We start from the raw sequence: 11669 nt of genomic DNA, 5'->3' as shown, positions 1-11669 counted from the left end.
GTGGAGTGAAAAAGAGAGGCTGAGTAGTGATATATTATTGAATTTGAGGAATGCAGTCTCTTAGTCTTGGAAACTTTCATGTATCTCTAAATTAGCATGGTATGACTTATGAAAAATATGTTAATAATAGTCAGAATATTCTGTTTGGTATTCAAATGCTTGTTTTATTCACTGTTCATTATTCAATTCACAAGGTGCTACTGTACAGACAAAGTAAGGAAAATTAGTCCACGAGGTCTGTGTAAATGTTTTTCAATTATATTGGAAGTGTTTGGAAACAAAACTATTTTGAAAGCTGTGTGAGTTATATATGGTACATAATTCCCTACATTTTAAAATGTTCTCTCCTTGTTCCTACAGCTGTCTCGTATTTTGCACAATTTGTGAACAACTTCTATTATGCATGCTACAGGACCAGTTTCTCATTCAGAAATAACTTGGCTATGGACAAATAATTTCTAATTCCTTTTTAGTAAAGAAGGTAGCCTGAGAATTTCAAGTTTCCAGTTTCCATGTTCAGAAGAATCCTCAAATAGTCTAGGAAATTTAAATAAAGAATACATCTGCTTTGGGAGGAACAAAGATAACAGAGTAAGGAAATTCCACTTTCTGAACTTGTCTGTCAAATTCTTTTGCAATAAACAGGATGAAAAAAATCCCTTTTAAAATATTAAATTCTGAGATGGATAATACTGGGCATGAGGGTAATTATTACTGAAATTAAGTCATCATCAGCCAAGTATAAGCAGGGAGAGCACTCTGCAATATTAAATGTTAAAACATCAAACCATCTAACGTTTTATGGGCAAAGGACTGCTACATTATGAATATTTTTGGAACAGATAAATCTTTACTTGATTAGTAATAAAGTAAAGAAAATATAATTTAAATTGTAGTCAGGATTACATTCCACTGTTTTTTAATTGCTCATATGAAGTTCTATCCCAACCCTCATTCATTGTCATTAGGGACAGAGACAACTATTCCTGAGCTTTGAACCCACTGAGAAAAAGACATTAAAACCAACGCAAAATTATTGGAGGGAAGGAGCTTTGCATGTAAGTAATGGAATCCTATCTCTTTGCTTTGAGCCCAAAAGGAAAGCTCCAAGTGAAAGCACTGGGAAGATTTTCTTCTTTCATAAATTCTTTTCTCTGTCATAGTAACCTTGTTCCTGCATAAGTTCAGGATTTCTTAATCCCTGAACTTCTCCATACTAAGAGTTCACCAAAGTCACCTGTCCAGATCCAGCAGCCACAGACCACTAAGGACAAACCTGATTATGGAGAAAGGTGAGTCCAGCCAAGGCTATGAGTAAAGATTCTGTACACTGAGCAAACCAGCACTACTTGGCAATTTACTGCTGCTCTGAGCCTTTACTCATCAATGAAATGTTCTGGGCATGAGGATGAAAGAGTAAGTAAGGGCATCTGTATACAGCATTTGCAGTCCTGTTCTGGTGATCCACACCCTTACAATGACCAGCTCTGGAAATCTGCTAAAATAAATCCTTGAAAAATTACTATAGAAAAAAGCATTGAGTACTGTAGTAAACAAACAATTGTTGTTTTCAGATGGCTGGGGTTGAGACTAATTTTTGACCAAAAAAAAAAAAGAGCTTAATATTTTCCACTGATATTTATTTTAGAGTTGGTATAGTAAGGATTAATTTGGTTAAGCTCTCAAGGAAAGAGTGCTGTACCATACCCATGTGAACAGAATTCATACACAATTATTACATAGTGTTTTAACTGAAAGCTTAATTCTTTTAAAATCCATCCCTTATAATTCTAAATAACTATGCAAAAATAATTCTAGAGACTCCATTCAGACTTTTCTGATACTATCCTGACTATGTGTATTTAGCAGCTGATGGTAATTTATGACCACTCTCTGAGTATCTCTGTGATGAGTAACATATGTAGAAAAATATATTCTTTCATTGCTTTGTGCTTTAGATCATTAGAAATGTTTCTCCTCAAATAGAGACAGCTAATGTTGTGGAAAATAACAACTGAACTCATCCCTGGGGTAACTCTGCTGATATTAGTCGTTAAACAAGTACCTTCGGTGTCTACTCCAGATGGATTCTTAAGTAGAAATTGTGGTTTGTGCTCTCCCTATGAGGAGTTGTGCCAATATTTAGCATGCCATTTAAAGTAAAAAGAAGAGATAACTCAGATTGCTGTTGTTAGTACTGTTACTGCAGCAGGCACATTGTGGTGGAGCAGAGTATACACAACAGAGCAGGCCTGCAACATGAACAGGGCTTTGAAACTTGAAAGGGTCCTTCCTCAGGATGACTGAGGAAATTACTGAAAAGGAAATGTGCTGCATTTGTATTCATTTTGCATTTGAAGAAACCTCCCCCACATATCTATTTTTTTACACATCCCTATCATGTAATGCCATGATTCTGATTATTCTTTACAGGCCAAGCCACCAAATTTGCAGGTGACTGTGGCTGAGTTTTCTGGGAATTCAACAGCTACCACTGTGTAGCAAATCACATGGAAAATGAAGCCACTGTTTAGAATTTTGGTCTTGTTTATCCCAAAAGATGAGGAAGGAATGTAATAAATACCTGTTTATGTGAGTGGGTACATTAATTGTACGTCTGTGCTTCCATTGGTGGAAAAACTGTGGGTGAGACAGCTACAGTTCTGACCTTATCTAAATGCAAGGCTCCAAGAAAATACACATTGTAAAATCATAACAAGACACCAACTGTGCACTGCTGCTAGAAAGATGAACCTGGACAGTAGCCCATGCTTGAACTGCAGCCGGACCTGTATTACACTTCATCTACAGGTAAGTGGTGTTAGATGTTGTGTTAGTTTTTATTGTGAAAACAGGTAAAACATTTCTCAGGTAAATGAGGTAGCACTGTCTTAAATCAGCAAAGAATTGTATTTACTCTTCTTAAAGTTATTTCATCTCTAGTTGTTTAAATCATTCCCATGCAGAGTAAATAATGTTCACTGACTAATAGGGGAGGACTGCAAATATTTCTTTTCAGAATATTCTAGAGCTTTTAAAGCAAATTCTCTTAATTTCACCTCTATGTTTTGGGGTTTTGTTTGTTTGTTTGTTTTTAAATTTCATTGTTCTCCCTCTCTACTATATCAAAATGGAAGGAATTTTAAAACGTGAAGACTTACCAAATGCAACATTCTGAAAGTATTTCTAAAAAGGAGATATTTAAATCCATCAGCATGAGTAGAAAACAAATTTAGAGGAAAGCTAATTTTTTTAGACTAAATAGAATTGATATTAAATTTATATTAATTGATACTAAAACTTTCAGGCCTGTCTGGTTGGTGGCTTTGTTGTTTTCTTTTTAATTTAGCCCTAGCTCATTGTTACGTGGCCTGACTAGACTGTCCACAAAAGCACTGCTTTTAAAACAGCAAATCAAAATTAAAGTTATTTTCATGTCAACAATGTAGCTAAGCTAAACTTCTAGGCAGTAAAAATCTTTTACATTCCAGTCTTTGCCACAACTCTACTCTTAACACAGGAGGACGAAGCTCCATGCAATATGTGCTAGCAAGAAAACAAAGGCCTTGATATTTCTTTTCTTAGCTCTGTACAGGACAACTTTCAGGCAAGGGGATAGGTTGGACTAGATGATCTTGGAGGTCTCTTCCAACCTGGTTGATTCTATGACTCTATGCCGGGAGGTTTACTGTGTTTGGAATGACATATCACATCTCTTGTAATTGTCCTATGAAACACTACTTTACAAACCTATTCATTAAGCACTATTATTTAAGGCAAGAGGCTTTAGAGAGCAAGTATATTCTCAGATCATGTCTCATGAACACAAAAATGGGGTTTGACAGCAAGCTATATAAAATCAATTGCGCTTATTTCAAGGATGAGTGACCTTTTAGATTTAGATACATCTCCATTTACATTAGGAGTATTTGTAAGTACACTGCATGTTCTGAATGAGTTTTTGTAATAGGCCAACAAGGTGGAAAAGCAGTAATCCAGGAGTGCTACCATCTTAAATGTGCCTCATTCTGACAATTTTTTCCATGCTGGTTTTGGAGGATCAATGAGATGTCACAACCTAATGTGATAGCAGCAAACAATCAATAATGGCAACCAAAAAAAAATGACAAAAATCACTGCCTATGGAATTGCACAGGCAGCCATGTAGACAACTCACACTGCTGACTGCTCTATCAGATGCAGACTTGAAGTAAAAAAGATCTGTGAAACCTCTGGCAGTGCAGACCTGCACGGAGAGCACATCTGCTGCTGCTACCTACTCAAGGGAACAAAGAACTTGAGCAGATGTTAGATATACAGCAGGTTCCTTAGATAAAATACTTTTCAAGGTATCTTTGGGAAGGGGACAAGCTCAAGCCTTTTACCCATCAATTTCACCCCCCTTTTGTGTGTCATTTGTCTCACCTGTTAAGCTATAAGGTTTTTCAGAGAAAAGAAATGCAGTGAAATGATCTCCTAGAAACGAGAGCATGAGTGAGTAAAAGCACATCAACACACACAACCCACAGGCTTGCAAATGGAGGAGGAGTTCCCTTCTCACCTCTGCTGCCCAAAGCAGACTCCTTGAGGGGTGTGAATCTTGACTTTTTCAGTGAAGCTGTAAATGAGTTTGAAGGACTAAAACTCATAGAATTTATGAGCTCCTCTTTAAAATTGTTTTGATAGATTGCTTTTCATCTGCAGATCTCATAAGGCTGAATCCTTTCTTTGTTATAAACAGGGAATGTTAGGGCAAGGAGAGGCCATTTATGTAGCTCACACGCTTTCCCTGTCAGTAACAGGCAAGAATCTCAGAGGAATACACAAGATCCTGACCTGGTAAAACCACTACAGATTGAAAGACTCTGCTGTTACAATAGGTCATATTTTCCTGTTTCTGGTGTTCTAAACCTGACTATATTGTACCATGATGAGTGTAGTTTTACTGCCATGAAGAATCAGTATAGTAATGGAGTTTTAAGTCATAAATCACACACGATTTCAGCTAAATGTCACAGTAGGGGTGGCTCTCAGTTGGCAGTGTTGAGCTGGTTTTGGAGCAAACAGTGCGCAGAAGCAAAATTATTTAATCTCTTCAAGCTAAGGTTATGTGGTGTATTTCCTTCAGCAATGACAATCAGATTTGGGTGGTCCCCATAGAAATGCAGGTGAAAATTTAGAAAGCCATGAAGGTATCCAACAGCAAATGCAGAAATACTTAATAATAGGAATGCATCCCACTGAGGCTACCTCTGTCTGCATTAATAAATAAGAATCTCACAAATGACACAAAATTTGCCAGACAAATTTCAGCCTAAAGTCTTGGTTTTTTTTTTCATTATTTTTATCAACTATTTATTTTTTTCTACCTATATTTCAAGGCTAAGAGGAACTATTATGATAATATGGACACCAGCATAACCTAGAATACAGAATTCCTCCTGCTAATTTCTGCAGTGCCAAAAAAACCCTGTTCTTATGTAACATTAAGCTTACCAACAGTAACTTTTGGGCACTGTATCATCAAACTCCACCTTTCATGGGTTTCATTTTTAACAAATCTCTTGGACTGAGTCTTCAACTTAATATGGATACTTTCAAGCAGATGGAGAAGCAGCAGTCCACCAGGAAGGTTGCTTAATGCAGTACATGGCTGAAAGATGAAGAACACTTGCAGTGGACAAAAGTCTCTGTTTTCTGCAGAATACAGAGTAGAGCATCTAAAGATATACATGGCATAGTCCCACAAAAAAATATAAGGATCAGGGAGTGTGTCGTGCTACTCTCCATGACAGAGTGATCCTCTGCACATAGCTGGGTATGGATATGAGTTGTGTGAACAGGGCACAGAGAGTTATAAAATCTAAAGCAATTTAGCTAAAGTCCACATTGGTCATTTTATTGCTTTCTGAAACGAAGAAGCATGGGCAGGACTATAGTTGGGAGCAGGCTCTGAACAGTGTGAGATTGAACTAAAGCATGGCTTGAGTTGGAGGAGTATTGAGAGTCCATGAGTCCTACTAGAGTCAATGTCAGGCATTTACTTAACTCCTGAGGCATCCTGTGTTAGGATCCTAAAATAGAAACACAAAAGAAGCAATTGAGCTACTTAAACACAGGTATCTACTGTCCTTTTAACTCCACTTTAGATCTTCTACAAAGGAATAAGGCTTACATAGTCCCGTCCATATCTGCCAGTTCCAGGAGGATGTTTCAGTTACTCAGGACATTTGAAATGGCATAGATGTGGATGTTTAAGTTTCAGCATGGGCCCTCCAATTTTAACTGTGGTGTTTTTATAGGATAAATGCCAGTAAAAAGGTCCAAGGAACACATGGAAAGGCTTTGACCAGGGGAGTGGAGCGTGTTTTCAGCTGTAACCTTGCAGCTGTACAATTCACATTCACATCACCAACAGTTTCTGAAGATCTGCCCATATAACTGAGAATTTCTTAAAGAAAGTCAAAGAAAAAAAAAACAGGAAAAGTAGGTTGGACAAAGCTTACCAAAAAAGTAACTTGGCAGCAATAAAACTCAAAATTACTGCTGAGTTGTGTAATAGTTAACTAAAACAGGAACCGCAACTCAGGTCTGCTGTTATCCACTGAAAAAAAGAATTAGATGTAGCATGTGTTAAATTATCCTTTTAGCACCTATGAAAGAACATCAGACTTTGGCACCTATTACTGCTATTAGATGGACTATACTTTAGTCACACCTAGACTCAATTATTGCCACTGAGATAGCTGCAGCAGACTATTTCAAAATATACCCCAGCCTGTGCCATCTGTGTACTGCTGGGCTCCCAATTAAAAGAAAATTAGTGAAGGCCCATTTTCTCAGCTTAGCACTCTAGGAGCTTGAAAATAAGAAAGGTTTCTCACCATGAACTGTGAAATTAACATAAAAGTGGTGTAGACATCCTTTTCCCTTTGAATTACAGGTTCACCTCTGGTACAGACTCAGAGACACTTTGCTCAGTAAAGCAGCCCTGGAACCTAGCCACAGAGCTGGCTGAAAAGCAATCGGCACTGCAGAGTCACTTCCAGGGAAGGAAAGGCTGAGTATCATAAGCTATGTGGTGGGATCTGTCCCCACCAGAGCTTTATGAACCTTACAGACATCTTTCTTTGTCATTCTGCCTCAGTAGAGGCAGAATAATCCAAAAGCAGAAACTACAGCCTTAGACAACGTTGTTAAGCATTACATTACATGTATTGCTTTTTAAATAACAGTCAGTTATAGAGGTCTTGTGTGCTCTTTGCTGCTGTGCAGTAACACTCCAGGCACAGGGACAGACATGTGGGAGAGCTTAAAATAAGGCAAGACTTTTTAGATTATTTTTTAGATAATTTGTTAGATGTTACTGACCCTTTTTGCATTCTTTAGGGTTTTTTTTCAAAGACCTACACATTCTTAAAGCAGTACTTCTTGATAATTAATAATCTATACTGCTCTTGGTGAGTATATTGCCATGTTTAATTTCTGTTGCACTGTGTATTTATGCTCACATACCTTCTACAAAAGTTTCTGTTGAGATTTCCACCAGCTAAAACACCATTAGAGATATCAGTTTTGAGAAGGATGTAACACTTTTCAAACCATGTCCAGCTTTAGAATTTGAACAAAACCCATAATTATGCATACAGAAATGCAGAGCCTTTGAATTTCTTTAAAATTATTCCTCAGTTCTCAATTTTCTTGGCCAAAATTGAGCATCTTGATAGAACTGCAATATTTGAGCCATCTTTCCTGGATTATAACTACAATGCCATTTGTTTCTTTGTGAATTAGGTAATAAAAGCTCGAATAGTATTTAGAAAGGCATTAGCTATTCCTTGGATAATAAAACTTTCCACAAGAGTATTTAAATAGGAATAGTTCTTTTAAGATGGATATAAATTTATTTTATTTTTTACCTCCAGTGCCTAAACTAAACAGACAGCAGAAAGAATGTGGAAACAGCTAGCTCTGTAACTATTTACCTTGGGATTGCTAGCACCTCTCTCTGCACCCCTGAAGTGCAACACAATCAGACACTATAATAGGAGCTGATGGATGAAAATTGAGGCTTAAAAGACATGTAACAGAGATAGACACATTACAGCTGAATATTTCTAGTGTCACTGAGCAAAATTATAGTGTAATTACTCTTTCACAACATAGAGGAGAGAACACTACTGTGTTTCGGCTTACATTGCACTTCTTGTGCTTCAGACAAGTACAAATACACTGCTGGTAACTTGGGAGGTGAAACTGTACCACAAAGTTGTCTATCCAGCATTTCCTGCTTCTTTAGACAGCAGAGGGGCTCAAGAACAGCTCCTATGCTTAGCTGAGAGGCAGTGTTACCCATACTACAGTACTGTACAGTACTGCTGTCTGTTCTCATATATAATTAGTCAAGTGATAATTCCTAGCTATTCTGCATATTGCTATTAAACTGTGCAGAGAGGAGGTTTTGGCACTGCTGTGATTAGGCATAGTGTGATAGAGCAGTTATTATCAGCATGATAATGAGAGTTTTCTGGTTCACATTGCATAGTTTTGAACTCAGTTTTGCGGTGGTTCATCCTATTTACGATGTATTAAGAATGTATTAAATTTTACCCAAATAACTGCACTGACCCTTTGAGTAAGAAGTTAATATTCTGAGAAATTTCAAGGGAAGCTATTAATTTCTTCATAGTTAAATTTATTTAATGATGAGACCTTTCATTTAGCAATCAGTCCCAGACCTTTTCTCTGTCCCTGATGGTCTGTGCACCGGCAAGTTTGCATGCACAAGCCCTGGCAAAGGAAGAGATCTTGAGAATCTCTGGCTAGAGTTCTTTTTATTGCTCATTGTTGATTCACAGATTTGCATTGTGTTAGAAAAGACTCTCAAAGATCATCTTGTCAGACTTCCTTGGAAGTCAGCAGGGAACCTCCAACTAGATCAGGCTGCCTAGGGCCACACTGCCCATTCCTGGGCAATCTGTTCCAGTTATTTTGCCGCTCCCACAGTAATGAACTTCCTCCCGATGTACAACCTAAATCTTTCCTGCTTCACTTTGAAACCATTGTCCCTCGTCCTGTCGCTACAAGCCCTTCTAGACAGTCCTTCCCCAGTCCTCTCCTCTCTCCTCTCCTCTCCTCCTCTCTCCTCTCCTCTCCTCTCCTCTCCTCTCCTCTCCTCTCCTCTCCTCTCCTCTCCTCTCCTCTCCTCTCCTCTCCTCTCCTCTCCTCTCCTCTCCTCTCCTCTCCTCTCCTCTCCTCTCCTCTCCTCTCCTCTCCTCTCCTCTCCTCTCCTCTCCTCTCCTCTCCTCTCCTCTCCTCTCCTCTCCTCTCCTCTCCTCTCCTCTCCTCTCCTCTCCTCTCCTCTCCTCTCCTCTCCTCTCCTCTCCTCTCCTCTCCTCTCCTCTCCATAAATTTTATTAGTTTCAGCTACATCAGTCCAATACCTGTGGGTTAGGGGAAGTTTCCCAGGTGAGGACTACCCCAGGCAAGGGCAGTACTGCCCAGCACCTTGCATCCACCACAGTAGCATTGTGGAGAGGGTCAAATAAACTGACTGAGCTAATAGAAAGATACCACTAATTTGTTGTGGGAGGCAGTGGGGAGGATGTTTGGGGTTTTCTGAGGTTAGACTTCCAGCCTGCTCTCAGCTGAAGTACACAGTCACAGAAGATGATGAAAGGAGATAATGAGAATGTGAGGCCAGAAAAGGGAAGAAAAGCAGGAAAGTCCCTTTGCAGTTTTTCTGATCTTTCATCAGGTGAAGATCATCTGTCAGAGCTAGTCTAGTGGAAGGTGGGGGACTGGAACTAGATGATATTTAAAGTCCCTTCCAACTCAACTCATTCTATGAATCTATGAATTTCCTTCCATGGTTAATTCAAATATGTTAGTTGAATCCAGTGCAAACCACATCCCAACACTCAGAGGATGAGCAAAGCATGGAGCAGAGTTCAAAGTGCCAGGTTCTTCAGGACTTGCTACTATGGTGGTGCCACCAGGTAGGTAGTACTTAACAGGCAAGCAAAAATTTTAAAAGTTGTATTTATAGGCTTTATTTGCAATTTAAATGAATAACTTTACATATGTGCCTCTTGAGTTCAATGTAAAACCAAAAGCATAGATAGGTCTGTGCTTTCATACTTGACTGTGGAAGCAGTTTTCCCAGAGTATTGACTGTTTATAAAACTTAATGGTCAAATATATTTTGATAAATGTGCATTAAGGACTTTTGGATGACTTCTGATTATAAAACCTTGCAAGCCTCCTGAATTTTCCCATATTCCTTTATTTCTTGTCATTTCAAACACTGAAATCTAATATATCCATAAACATAAAATTTACTTCAAAGAAAAGAAACTATTTATTGTAACTCTCCAAGCTGGGATCCTTCCTCATACACTAGAGCAGCTAAGCTATCTGCTTCTTGTAGCTCTCTTTAGAAAAATCTCCATTCTGATGCAGTTAGGCTATTCTTTAAAAAAAAAAAAAGAATCCTACTTTCCTCTTGGACACCTATTTACTTGCTAAAAAGAGTTCAATCTCCTTCTCCATTATTAAACAAGAGTTATTGAATGCAATCATCATGATTGCCTTAGTATTGACTCCGGTACCTGTGAGGCATTTCTGAGGACTGGATGTTGTTTATGAACAGCTTGATTTTCTATATACAATTTCATTTTCTCTCACTCTTTTTAATTCTACTTGAAGTTTTTATATTTTCCAGCACTGTGAAATTGAATACACCAAATATAGAGACACTAGTAAATGGCATTTATAAGCATCACTTCATCTGGAAAGAAATTACTGAAAGATCTGCTAAGTTTTAACTGGGAGATCAGAATAATCCTTTCTTTTCAATATGAAAAAAACCTTTTTTTAATCTAAGCAAAGAATTATAGCAAATGGAAGTTCAATATCTTGCCTTTGAGAATTACAAGCTGTTTAGACCAGATAAAACTATTTGAAATGAAGTATTAAATAGTGAGAGGTAGCTCCACATGGAACATATCCTCCTCAGTGGCACAAGCAGTTTTCCCTCACTTATCTCCTCCAGTAGCTGCAGCGCTTTGTGGTTGAGCACAGAACTGCCTATGCTAGTACAGGCAGGTAGGACTGTGTAAATTCGGTGTCTGTGGACATGATATGCATTTGCCTAATCAGTTCAGCCAAAAGATGTCCACTTTGGTGCTTCTAGCTGCTGTGATCTGCTTAGCATGAGCCATCAGGAAAAGTGCATCTCTGCATCCATCTACTCCCCACGTTCTTGCATCCACACTCAGATGACCTGATGTTTCTTTTCTTTTTAAAGTTGCTATGTGGTAGCAAAGCGTTCCACATTCTGATAGAAGTGCTAGAAGGAAAGACAAAGGCCAGTGAGTTTCTCTTCAAGAAAGATCATTTCCTTAGTCTAGCTGAGGTGGGTCCCTTGTGGTTTCCATTCCCCTGCTGTGCTTTTTAAGCTGAGCTCGAATGATGGTGATCAGCAGCAATAAGATAAGGAGCAACAGCTACAAATTGAAACCTAAGAGGTTTCACCTCAACATGAGGAGAAATTTATTTACAGTGAGGGTGACAGAGCACTGGAACAGGCTGCCCAGAGAGGTTGTGGAGTTTCCTTCTCTGCAGGCTTTCAAAACCTGCCGGACGCATTCCTGTGTGAACTACCCTAG

Source organism: Pogoniulus pusillus, chromosome 14 (assembly GCF_015220805.1).
Source record: "Pogoniulus pusillus isolate bPogPus1 chromosome 14, bPogPus1.pri, whole genome shotgun sequence".
NCBI classification, from domain to species: Eukaryota; Metazoa; Chordata; class Aves; order Piciformes; family Lybiidae; genus Pogoniulus; species Pogoniulus pusillus.
The sequence above is the reverse complement of the archived record's forward strand: the minus strand, read 5'-3'. Positions refer to the sequence as shown.